The sequence below is a fragment of the Urocitellus parryii genome, chromosome 7 (assembly GCF_045843805.1).
Source record: "Urocitellus parryii isolate mUroPar1 chromosome 7, mUroPar1.hap1, whole genome shotgun sequence".
Classification (NCBI taxonomy): domain Eukaryota; kingdom Metazoa; phylum Chordata; class Mammalia; order Rodentia; family Sciuridae; genus Urocitellus; species Urocitellus parryii.
In genome coordinates, this window is record NC_135537.1 from 123,514,384 (window position 1) to 123,522,678 (window position 8,295).

Here is an 8,295-nt window from a genome sequence, read left to right on the forward strand (position 1 = left end):
TCAGAATCACCCTCTCTGGGACGGAAGGGATGGAACTCATCATCAGGATTTTTTTTTTTTTCAGTTAAGAAAGCAAGGTAGGATTTCTGAGTGTGTGCAGTTAGCTCTAAGTCCAGGGGCAGATGCATTGTTTATGCAAAAAACAAAGCACAAAGCTACAGCTGTAGCTCAGTGGAAGAGCACTTGCCTGGCACATGTGAGGCATTGGGTTTGGTCCTCAGCATCACAAAAAAATGAATAAATAAAATAAAGGTATTGTGTCCATCTACAACATATATATATACCAAAGCACATGCAATATGGGGGTGATTCTCTCCACTACAGTAACTTAGCAGCAGTGTGTGTGATGAAAGACATTGTTGGAGATGTCCCACTGCATGCATTTCCTTCCATCCTATTAACCATTTGATGGAGACTTGATACAGGCTTGGAACACATTGTGATGTGGGTCAAGCAGAAATGAGTGTAAAGCATATGTGAACTTACAACGTAAGTCACCTCCAAAATCACAACACAAGACAATTGTCACCATCTTACAACATGTTGACTTCAGTTTTTCTCTAGGTCTATAGGAATGGTCAGGGCAGAGGCAGTGGTGACAACCTGAAGTTCAGTCCTGGATCTTCTTCTTGCTGTCTATGTCACCAGGAGCAAGTTTGCTTAAGTTCCCCAAACATAGTTTTCTCCACTGAGGGGGTGGGAGGTTGTGATTTTGCGCAATTCCCATCTACACGTGGGACTGTTGCAATTCAAGTTCGCCAAGGGAGAAAGTACCAAGAGGCAATATCCACTTCTTAAGTCTAAAATAACTGCAAATATTGATATAGCTCAGTTCTATGTGTTGCATAAATAATTAATTCATCCAGTCTCCCCAGTTCCCCTGTGAGAGAGTATTGTTACTATCCCCAAGGTCAAAACACTTATATAGCATATACTTCTGGGAATCATCATATTATTTTAATATTTTTTTAATTGTAGATGAACACAATACCTTTATTTTATTTATTTATTTATTTATTTATTTATCTATTTATTCATTTATTTTTATGTGGTGCTGAGGATTGAACCCAGTGCTTCACACATGCCAGGTGAGTGCGCTACCACCGAGCCACAACCCCAGCCCCATCAACAAACTTCCAACAAGTAATGTCTAGTTTTCAGCTGACCTGGAGCTCATTATTTGAGAAAATTCAGAGATTTATTACATAATGCTGGGTTATGAATTACAAGATGACTGGCGACTGGCCCTGAATTTCCCACTTATTACCGAACCTGGGAAGATGAACCAACTTTAAGCGTCCACACCCGCTGTCGGCTCTAAGAAGCCTCAAGTTCACAGGGAAGAATCCATGGCGGACCACCTCCATCAGAAATTGTCCAGCGCAGTGGGGACAAAAGCAACTTCCTATTGACACTGATCTTCCCATGTGTCCTCAGAAGCTTCTATTTCTGCTCATGGTGGTAGTTCTGCCATTGGAAGGTCTGATCACATTTTTTAAAATGTTAAATGATAATTACAGTGAATATTATGAATTTGTAGTCAAGAATAACCTAGTATGTGAAAGATCCAGAAAATCCAAATGTGTAAAAGGCAGGGTCATGGGATGCAAAATGAATGAAGCAACCAGGGTAAACTGCTGAGCAGATGGGAAACCAGGGCCCAGCAGTTGATATCCCAAATACCATGTGCTTTTGCTGTATTCCAAATGATGGGGAAAAGCCCATAATATGGTGCCAGATATATAGCACCCAGATCTAATATATTCGTATCTCTCTCTTTCTCCCCCCACCACTTCTCTCTCTTCCTCAAGAGAAAAAATGTTACAGATATAGCTGCAACCCCTCCCATCAACCATCCATTTTTCCCCTCTCTCTCTCTAGAGTAACTATCACCTTAAAATTCATGTTCATCAGACTGTATTAGTCTACTAATGCTGCTATAACAAAGTACCCCCACTGGAAAACTTAAATATCAGAAATTGATTGTCTCACAGTTCTGGAGTTCAGAGGCCTGAAATCAAGTGGGGTTGGTTCCTCCTGGAGGCTCTGAGGAGGAATTTATTCCAAGCCTCCTCTTTTCTGGTAGCCTAGGGGATCCCTCGACTAATATATTCCTTCCATCTTGTATCTGCACATGGTATGGCCCCTATCTGTGCACACTGTCTTCCATCTGTGTGTGTCTGTGTCTGAATTTCCCTTTTGAATGAAAACGCAGTCGTGTTGAATTAGGGGCCACTCTAACAACCTCATCTCAATTAACCTGACCATCTGCAAAGACCTATTTCCAAATAAAGTCACATTCACAGATCCTGGGGCTTGGAATGTCAGCATCTTCTACTGGATATAATTCAATCCATAACATGTCCCCTTTTTTAAAAAATTTTTTTAGATGTTGAAGAACCATTATTTTATTCATTTATTTCTATGTGGTGCTGAGAATCAAACCCAGTGCTTCACACATGCTAGGCAAGCACCCTACCACTGAGCCACAGCCATAGCCCGCCCCCATATGTTTTTGACCACCTTTTATCTCATTAATGATTTTGTTGACATCAAGACTTTTAGAGTCTGCCCTCAGAAAAGCCCACGTGTCTGTTCATGGATAAGTAACATATGAAGCAGCAAATATCCTTTTCAGACAGAAAGAGGAAGTCAGAGATCTATCCTTTCCTGCTTCAGCAGATTGGGCAGCGTATTTCATGCAGGGCAATTACCTTTATAGACCAGAAACAAACTCCCTATGATATCTCAGGGCTTGTCACAGCAAAGGGTGGCTACTTGTTCTTTGAAAGTCTAGTATGGAACATGCAGCCTGCCTTCCACTTGGAACTCAGCCATCCTTAATTCTGAGGCTTCTGGTGACTTTTCATGGCAGATGAAGAGAGGGATGGTGGAGTCCCAGCTGTCCTTAGCCAAATGAGCTTGAAAGTGATAATTGTTCCCCAAGTCACATGGTTCCGACAAACTGCGAGAGAGGGGAATGGAATGTTTGGTGAGTACTGTCTCATCTATAAAGGGAAAAGAGACAGATGTGTGTGTGTTCTTGTTTTTTCCTTTTTTACAATAGAAACTTAAGAAAGGAAAATGAGAAATTTAGACAGGTGTCGGCAAATCCGACAATGACAAGAGATGCTGGCCACTCACTGGAGATGCTGAGATGGAAATCGCCACAGTTCCACAGTTCCACAGTTCCACAGTTCCACATTTCCACATATCTGACAGGGTGTCCCCCAGAAGCTCATGTATTAGACAATGCAAGAATTTTCAAGGTCAAATGGTTAGGTTATGAGAGCCTTAACCCAATCAGTGGACTAACCCACTGAGATGGATTAACTGGGTGGTAACTGCAGGCAGGTAGAGTGTGGCTGGCCAAGATGGGTCACTGGGTGTCTTTGGGGTTTATATTTTGTCACTGTGAGTGGTACACCCTCTGCTTCCTGTTTCTCTGCCATGATGTCCTGTTCTACACAGTCTCACCGTGGGCCCAGTTTATGGAGTTGGCCAAACATGAACTGAATCTCTGAAACCATTAGCCAAAAATAAACTTTTCCTCCTCTGAGTTATTCTTATCAGCTGTTTTGATCACAGCGATGCAACACTGACTAAAATACTACTTATATTAAAAGCAACTATGAAAACAAACACTGGCACATTTAAACTTATTCTTTCCTTCCAGCCAGGTGAGGGATTTGGAGGAAAAACTAGGTGGATCATTAAAAAAGAAGTTAAAAATTTGTGTGCGCACCAAAATACAGTGTGAGTAAAATGGCACTCATGAAACCTAGATGAACTTAATTACTTTCTGTGAAGAAATATAGATTTAGTCATAAGCATTTATAGAGAAAAATTCAGTTTCCTTGAGTTTTTTCATTAGAAGGAAAAATTACAGAAGGGTTTTCCTAACTCTTCTCCATGACAGCTATGTAATTTTATTTGGTAATGGGCAAAAGCTTCATCTGGGAATAATGTGCATTCCTAACAGCGTGATCCGCGGCAGGTCTGAGACCTGAAAGCTGACCAGATCACTAGGCAGAAAAGGTGTTACAAGAGGGAAGGGCTGCTTCGTGCCAAGGAGAAATTGAAGAAACGGGAGCTCAGAAAACTGGGAAATTCCAGGCAAGTTGAAGTCCTGCATCCAAACCAACCAAACGAGAGATCAGCAGTACATACAGTGGACTGCATTCAGACATCCTCAGTGCATCATATAAGAAATAAGTGCAGAGCCCACACCCAAGCTGGTCGAGATTTGCCTATCACCAAGTGAACTGTGAGTTTTGCTTGATGACATATTTCAAAGGGTTTAAGGATATGCTTCAGCTGCTTAAAAAACAAACCAAAGGATCTCAGACTCATACAAATGCTATTCCCTTACAATGGGATTACGTCTTGATAAACCCATTTTAAATTGAAAATATCATTAGTGGGAAATGTTTCTCATACACCTACCCCCTAGCATGCACGCTGGCTCAGCAGCACAGGACAGTGGAGAATCTCCCGCCTTACCTTCCTGATCCTACGGCTGACTAGCAGGTACAGCTCACAGCTGTTGCCCACCATCCTCAGTACTGTATCATGTATTTCTAGTCTGTAAAAGACTCCAACTCAAGTTTCTATGGAGTGGGTTTCACTCTCACACTGTCAAGTGGAACCGTCGCGAGTTGAGGACCATTTGCATTAATAAAGGCAGTGAATGTTTTGATACTTTGTGCTTATCAGATCACAGGGAATACTTATGATGGGTGGAAGACTGGACAAATATCCCAGATGCTTCACCCATAGGTGGAACTATTCTAAAAGTTCTATACGGTGTTTCAGAGACCCAAAGCATGAGTGATCCCCATTTGCCTGTAGTAGTGATGCAGTCTGAATTACCTTCCTTCCCTTCTTTTAAATTTTTTGCTTGAGATTGCCAGAACCACCTTCCAAATATCCACCTCTTATTCAAGGGTGAGCTGCTGGGACAGCCCAGCCTAAGGCTGTGGAGTTGCAAATGCCATACTTAATAAAGGGTATTTATGGGAGGGACTGCAATCCATATGGAGAATACCAGATCAGGAAGGGTCTGGAAAGGATGTCTTACAAAGAGCAGTTAAAAGAGCAAAGGACATTTAACTTAGGAAGATGATATTTAAGGAATAAGATAATCATAAAGTGTCTGAACGTCTGATAAAGTGTCTGGTAAGTAAAAGAGAAGATGGCCTAGTGTCTGTTGGTCCAAGGATGATCAATGACACGGTGATCTCAAAAAGAGAATATACACTGGGGCAAACTGGGTGCTTCCAATGTGCAAAATGAATGTGGTTTGGAGACAGCATAGAATCATGAACAAAGCCAAGGTCTTAATAAACTCAGACTGTTCAGAATAGAGATTAGTGTTGAGATAAAGGTTTTTAAAATGTTGAGGTTTTTAAGATGAGATTGCTACTCAGGCAACAGCTACAAGTCTGATTTTTTTTTTTTTTTTTTTTTTTTTTTTTTTTTTTTTTTTTTTTATGAATCACAGAGGGTCCCCTCTGGATTTGGATAACTTTCTGGATGACGACTTTTAATGACTTCCGTGTGTCCTGGTACTTCCAAAGGGGACTTACTGGCTGCTTGGCAGCATCTTACTTGTGAAGATGAGCGAGATAATCGCCCTCATTTCAAGAGGCAGAAGATAAAGAGGCTGAGCTTAAAAGGAAGAAGTCAAAGGAATTCAGCCACACTGGAAGCCAACATTCCTGAGAACTAATGTGAGTACTGGAATGTGCCTCTCTTTCGTAGCCACTGCAATTTAATAGCCACTGTGCTTGGGTTAGGAACTATGAAAACGTAGGGTTATGATATTAAATGTGACTCCTATTATAGAGATACATCAGAAAAAAATTACTTCAAATACAGAATATTAAAATCTTCTTTCTACCTAAGATGATAAACTAAAACACGATCCAGAAATTTAAAAATGGATAACTGAATAAATCATGGCATGGATTAGGGCTTTCATTGGTTAGAAAAGTTTCCATGTTTCCTAGAAAATGGAAGAGTGGCTTCATTCATGGAGACATTTGTTGCTTATCTGTCAAGGAATCCTAGGATTGCCACATTAGCTCCAGCATATCTTATCAGGTTTTCCTATTTTTCCAACCTGTATCCTGAACACATCCACTTTCATTCTGGTTTCCTAGCCTCAAGATGACTGCCATGGTTCTAAGCATTGCCTTCTAACTACAAGAACATCCAACACAGCATAGGAATATTTGTAACCACATTATTTATTATTGTCTAAAGCCATAAGCCACCAAGATGTCCTTCAACAGGCAGTGGATAAGCTGTGGTATATACATACAGTGGAATGTTATTCAAGGGAAAAATAGAAATGAGCTATCAAGCCACAAAAAGATGCCATGGGACTTTAAATGTATGATGTTTCATGAAAAAAAAAAACAGTCTATAAAGGTCTCATACTGTATGATTTAAGTTGTATGACATTCTGGAAAAAAGTAAACTATGGAGACAATAAAAAAAAAGGTCAATGTGGTTCAGGGTTCAAAGGGAGGGACAGGGTTTAAATAGATGAAGGTCATAGGAGCGCAGGCCAGGGAAGCTATTCTGTATGACCCTGAAATGATGGACACAGAACATTACACATTTGTCCAAACCCATTGGATGTATGACACAAAGAGTAGACCTAATGGAAACCAGGAATTTTATTTTATAATCAAGTATCTATATTGGCTCATTGATCTTAACAAATATATACCCCACTACTGCAATAATAAAGGGGGGAAATTTATACCAAGGAAGTTGGGGTACTGTTGGAACTTTTGGTACTACATGCTCACTTTTTTTTTTTGAAATCTAAAACTACTTTTAAAAAGTACTGGGAAATGGTATTGGCCAAATTATATGGTTATACAAATGCAAGTACAAATTTGTAAGAACAATCCCACCATTATGTACAACTATCATGCACCAATAAAAAATGGGAAAAATGAGGTCTATTAACTATTTTTTTTAAAAAAATCTGATTCAGAAACCAAGGGAAAGAGGTAAAAAATCTCACTCCATATTTCTTTCCTTTTATTAGAGAGGAAAATCTTTGCCAGACCCCTAATACATGTTAGAATAGCTCGTTGGCCAGATACGGGTCAACTCTAGCTGCTGAGGAGAGGGGGGGAAAGAAATGACTGAAAAAAAACAAGGGTGGGGAAAAGACTGGGAATGAGTGCTGAGTTGGTAAATAACGGTCTGTACTGCACCATTCCTGAAGATGAGGAAATGATATGGTTAGGATCCTAATATTCAGCTATTGAGAGCATTAGTAGGAGAAGAGGATTTGGGACTTCTACTGCCATTTGAGATCTAAATGGAAATTCACAAAAAAGCGTCCTCTATTTTCTGACCCAAATACTAGATTTTTAAAAATAATAATATACAAACCCTGTGCAATATAAGAAACTTCACTGAAGTCAAATGATAAGATTTTAAGTCTCTTAGAAGAATTTCCACAAATATAAGATATGAGACAAACATACAATCCCAACCTACCACTGCTCCAGAAATATTTTCCAAGTCAAAAGTGAGTAAGTATGTCTGTTGCGATATGATTCGTTTTCCCTCCACTTCTTTATTGCACAGCTCAGTGATGGAAGATCTAAACCAACTGAACAGAAAACTTGTCCCTCTCCACAGGAGAGATGGAAGCTAATGTATTTGGGGGGTCAAGTCCTGCTGCAGCCATGGTATCATCTTCCCCATTGTATTTTTTTATTATTTTTTATTCGAATGTGTTATACATGACAGCAGATTGGATTACAATTCATATTATACACATGCAGCACAATTTTTCATATCTCTGGTTGTACACAAATTGGTGAAAGAGCTCTACAATAAAAACTAAAGAACACTAAAGAAAGAAATTAAAGAAGACCTTAGAAGATGAAAAGATCTCCCTTGTTCTTGGATAGGCAGAATTAATATTGTCAAAATGACCATACTACCTAAAGCCCTATACAGATTTAATGCAATTCCAATCAAAATCCCAATGACATTCCTCATAGAAATAGAAAAAGAAGTCATGAAATTCATGTGGAAAAATAAGAGACCCAGAAGAGCTAAAGCAATCCTTAGCAGGAAGAGTGAAGCAGGTGGCATCACCATATCAGACCTTAAGCTATACTACAGAGTAATAGTAACAAAAAACAGCATGGTATTGGCACCAAAACAGGCTGGTAGACCAATGGTGCGGAATAGAGGACACAGAGACAAACCCACATAAATACAGTTATATTAGACAAAGGCACCAAAAACATACAT